The following is a 5,742-nucleotide window of genomic DNA, read 5'->3' as shown; positions in this document are numbered from 1 at the left end:
TAATAGTGGATCAATTTAGTAAATGAGTAGAAGCTTATCCAACATCAAAAGAAACTGCAGAAGTAGTCTGTCAAAAGTTGAGCAATGAAATAATACCCAGATTCGGAATACCTCACCAGATTAACAGTGATAGAGGATCTTCATTCACATTAGAAGTAATTCAAAAGTGTGCTAAAACTTTAATGACCTGGGTCAAATTACTTACTCAAGTCCTGTGTGAGATTAGAATGACTCAATCTGCAGTAACCAAATTATTTCCATTTGAAATAAGACTATTTCCAACACCATGGTCAGCTTCCAGAGGGGCACCGCTAGTAGAAGGTGATGTATATTGCATTGTCCACTGATGTTCACAACCTGGTAGAAAAACTGAATAATAACTATCAGAAAGTTTGTCTCTCTCAGCTTTTCCCCTCCACAGTTCCACCAGTGGAGACAAGGAGATGCATGTTGGAGAAGCCACTAAAACCAAGGACTCTCTGGGAGGCCGCGCGTGTTCCAGCCCCAGACTGTACTGGCAGTGACGAAGAACCAGCATCCTCACAGACGGACAACCTCAGTGGATTCATGCCAGCAGGGTTAAGACCAGCCCAATCGGACCATCTCAGGCGTCGGATCAAGCAGACGACATCTCCGGCGAGCCAGCGCCCGGAACTAGAGCAAATAAACACACACGGGTAGATGACATCTCAGGCGAGCCAGCGCCCGGATCCAGTACATACACACGCAATCACTGATTAACACACAACGTCTGAAAGAACAACAACAAGGTACTCAAACATCCAGCAGGAACAGAAAGCCAAAAGTACCACATGATGTCTAACCTGATAAAGCCAGACTCATTTCATCCTGATAATGGAGAAAATGAAATGCCCATTGTCATCATACGACGCTTATTCTGTGTCTCTCGAACCTGGGACCAGGCCAGGAGACGACTGAAGAACTGTCTTTCTTATATATTTAGGTTATTTATCACATCTATCGCAGTAACCTTAGGATTTCTCTTTGCTATTTTGTATTGTAAACTGCAACCATGTTCACATTTCTGCAGGTCATATTTTGCTGACTATACCTCATGCTCCATTTTGCAAGACACCTACTTAATGCACTCCTCACGCTCCCTAAAATCAGTAAATAGCAACATAGACGCCACTAATAAACCATCTTATGCGCCCTCTAGAACAGGAGCTAACGCCTGGTATGAAAATGCCAGAACAGCCGCTCGTGATTTAGGAAACAGTAACTGTTATGTCTGTTCAAAGGGTAATCCAGAACAGGTAATAGTAGGATACCCCATATCCGGTTTCCCCCTCACTGAGGGACTAGAGAAAATCGGCGGAGATAATGCTCTCTTTAAAGACACTTTACAGTTGACTCTGAGCCCTCTCGACTGCCTACTTAGACACACACACACACCAACTAACCCTGAGACTCCATTAGGCGAATTATTGAAGTTATCTAATGACACCGCAGGGACCTGCGCCCCAATGAAACGCCCTAAGAATAGGTTAAAGCCCTCACTGCCCTTAGGACAGATCCCTCTCCATTTTAATACTAGTATGATATGTCTGCGCAGACTAAAGTTAACTGGCCCAGACACACACATAGATTATACAAAGGATAACTATACATTCTTCTCTGACTCCCCAGGTGCACGCTGTAATGAGACATGGCTAGCTGTCTCTGTGGCTGAAGTTGTATCATATCTGGAGGAACACACACACAGTTCAAGTTCGAGCAGAGAATCGATCATTGTTCCCCCAGACGGTGTATTAAATGACACTGACTGGGGGGAGTTAGTTAAATCACACATGGTCACGCGCCTAACTAGAGCAATCCCTAACGCTTATTGGATGTGCAATAATACTCTTAGATTAGCTTTACCTGTTAATTGGACCGGTACCTGTGGTCTAGTAACCGTTGATGTATGCTGTACTTTCATTCCCAATAATACCGCCCCTAACGGTTCATTCACACAAGCTATGAATAAACTTGAAGCATTGCAGATAGAACTAATTGCCAATGCAGGTCACGGTCAGTGGCTACATAAGTGGCTACAGGACACGTTTGGAAGATGGAAGAAACTAATTGTAGCCTTTGTAACCGTTGCAGCATGTTTTTGATGATTATTGTCTGTTGTGTGATACCATGTATACGCTCTCGGAATTTTTGATATTAAGCTCACTCGAAGGACTAGTTACATTTATGATTTGTTTCACATTTATGATTTATCTTTATATTATGTTATTACATTCTGTCTTTATACTATGTTATCATTTCATGATAAAAGGGGAGAACTGTTATGATATTTTGATACCACGGTAAGCATTTACAGGATATTGTTTTATACAGGAAAACTGTTACTCAATAAGGCCAATCTACTAGTTGTTTTTCTCTTTCTCTGTGACCCAAGAATTAATGTGTAAGACTCACAAGCTGGTACCCCAAGGTCGAAAACACCACAGAGATGAGACCACTTCCTTACTCCCATCCTCCCTTTTTCTTTATCTCCTGGAAAAGGCTCGTTAAAGGCTAGGTGGTTCGTTTCAGAATTCACTAATGAAAGAACTCTGTATTTTATGTCTAGGAGTGTATTTTGCTGGGATGATCATAAATTATAGCTGAACTGATAAACTACACACAGGATACTTCTTTGCTCACAAGGCAGGAAGACGTTTCCTTATTTAGTCTGTACCGGTTTGAACTGGGAAAGCTGACACACGAACCTTTTTTTTCATCTATATAAACTGCTGTGTATCAAATAAACCTTTGAGTTGATTTGGGAAGGCAACCTGAAGCAGTCTGTGTTTCCTTGTTCTCCCAAGCTGCTCCCGGCGCTGTAACTAACCCAGCTGAACGGCATACCTGAGTGTTACTTTAAATAATTAGGAATCTTAGAAGGAAAGGACAAAACTCTGCTTATCGCTCACGCCACGGAGGAAACCCGGGACGGCAATTTCCTTCAGTGTTGACTTGGACATGAACAGTGTAGGACCAGAAAAGTCCCAGCAGTGTTAATTTGTCACATTAATGTAAAATGAAGTATTTTTCTGATGTTGGGTTAATCGTTCCTACAGTTTAAATGAGCCGTCACTGATGTTCACATGTGGCAGCCATACTCTACGGCTTCTGTAAATAAACACTGATTACTGAATCCAATTTTGGCTACATTAAACTCAAAGACGTTCAAAGGATGGCTGGAAAGCTACAGACTGCAGTACTGTTTGGCACCAGTAGCAAAGTATGTCTGTTGTGGAGTTGTAGACATGTAACTTGAACATGTTTGTAACTTTTTACTAGCATTTTGTTTACTATGTTTCAGATCTATGGCACTAAATGGGGGACTGACCACGTTTTTGACCTTGACTGGACTTACTGGGTCCAGTAAAGATATCATAGCCAAAGGTGGCTCTGCTTCCAGTTCTGGCTTATAGGAAGATCTCTGAAGGTTGGGTGTAATCCTCTCCTGACTTTGGATCACTCTCTTAGATCTAAACCTCCAGCTCTGGACTCGCCATCCTCAAAGACTGCTCCATAAGAACACAGGCATGTGTGAACAGCCCACTCCTCCTTTGGTCAATGGCACACACTTTTAGACGATGTGTATTCAGCATCTGGCAAGAGTGGAATCAACTGGGGCTCTTTCTAAATTGGCGTCACCATTGATTGTGGTGGTGGCAGCAGCTCATTCTGCTGGCTCTGTGTAACAGGGTCATAAATCACATTGTTATAATGTGTTCTAAACCCCCAAACTGCTCCTTTTATACCTGACTTTTAGGACCTCCAAGCCTGTACTTGTGTTCATTATCAGTTAGAGCCCCTCCTCGTTCTTTTCTTCTTCTTCGGTGCAATCCTATAAATACAGTGTACCCCTTTTGCCTCTCCCCTTTTCTACAATCCCCCTGTGGGAGAGGTGGGTGTCATTTCTTTCCAACACTTTAAAACACACATATAATGCATATTTAGCCACCTGGATGTTTCTGGTTGCAATTTTAGTTCGATTATTGTCATTATTAAGCCTGTTTTTGTTAGATGTTATAAGTGTGTAGTATGTGTGTATCATAAATGTGTTTTAGGCGCCATAAATGCTAGCATGAATATATACTCCTTGCTAGCTTGGGAGCTGTGGTGGGTTGAACTAACCCTCTTCCCCACTGTTTGTATTTGGTCGTAGGAGCTGGAGTGGGCAAATTATTTACTGGGAGGTCTTTCTTTCTTTTACCTTTTTTATCAGACACAACGCAGAATCACACCGGTTACATCTGCAGCTCATCCATCACCTGTTCTTCCCATCACTTAATGTTTTTGCTGCAAGACGTTGGAGTGAGTGCCATCTATTTTGCTGTTGTTTGGAGGCATTTTAGTTCAGTGAGAGACAGGAGGTCACGCAACAAACTGCTCAAACGAGTGGAAGCCGCTGCCCTCTGCTCGTCAGCTGGGAAACCTGGATCTCCTTTGTTGGGGCGATCGTGGCTCAAGAGTTGGGAGTTCGCCTTGTAATCGGAAGGTTGCCGGTTCGAGCCCCGGCTTGGACAGTCTCGGTCGTTGTGTCCTTGGGCAAGACACTTCACCCGTTGCCTACTGGTGGTGGTCAGAGGGCCCGGTGGCGCCAGTGTCCGGCAGCCTCGCCTCTGTCAGTGCGCCCCAGGGTGGCTGTGGCTACAATGTAACTTGCCATCACCAGTGTGTGAATGTGTGCGTGAATGGGTGGATGACTGGATATGTAAAGCGCTTTGGGGTCCTTAGGGACTAGTAAAGCGCTATATAAATACAGGCCATTTACCATTTGTTGTGTTAACAGACCTCTCTGCATTGAATCATACCTGTTATTAACCTCTGTCTCTCTTCCACAGCATGTCTTTATCCTGTTTTTCTTCTCTCACCCCAACCAATCACAGCAGATGGCCCCGCCCCTCCCTGAGCCTGGTTCTGTCGGAGGTTTCTTCCTGTTAAAAGGGAGTTTTTCCTTCCCACTGTCGCCAAAGTGCTGCTCATAGGGGGTCATATGATTGTTGGGTTCTTCTCTGTATCTATGAAGCGCCTTGAGGTGACTTTTGTTGTGATTTGGCGCTATATAAATAAAATTGAATTGTCAGGGTCAAAGTTCAGAGGTAAGTTTGTTTAGCAAATGAATGACAATAAATCATACATGTTTGCTGATTCACCGGTTAACAGCCTGGAGGAACAGGGCTGTGTCGTTCCTGTGATGCGATTCAGCTTTATTTCAGCCACTCAACAAAACAACATTATATTATATTTAATATATATTAAATATGTGCCAACTGATTCAGTACGTTTCATGTAGAAATATGTGTGGCAACTTTTTGTTGCAGCAATGATCTCAAAACACGGGGGGGGGGGGGGGGGGGGGCTAAGATGAATGTCTGCTGTGAGGACAGGGGGTGTGCATGTGTGCTCAAGTCACGTGACACGTCATTTACGCAACATTTGGTCGATTTAAAAGTTACAGTGAGATAAAATCATGTTATGGATTGCACTCAGTATATTGTGCCGACATGGTGAGATTGTGTCTGTCGAGCCGAGGAGAGCGTCGCAGTGCCAAAAGCTGTAAAATGAACTATCAGGCTGGAGTGTGCTGCCACAGCACAGAGCAGTCACAGAGTCCTGCAGGCAGAAGAGGAGTGATCGTGTTAGCCACCTTACAAAACAAAAAGACATGAAGTGAAAAGCAGAGCGCAGAGTGAGGCAGAAGAAGACAGACTGGGCCAAGTCCTGCATGTG

This window comes from Copadichromis virginalis, unplaced genomic scaffold (genome assembly GCF_057382275.1).
Source record: "Copadichromis virginalis isolate Kocher_CV1m ecotype Utaka unplaced genomic scaffold, C_Virginalis_male_GT1.1 unmapped_scaffold_1, whole genome shotgun sequence".
NCBI lineage: Eukaryota > Metazoa > Chordata > Actinopteri > Cichliformes > Cichlidae > Copadichromis > Copadichromis virginalis.
This window is presented reverse-complemented; position numbering follows the sequence as displayed.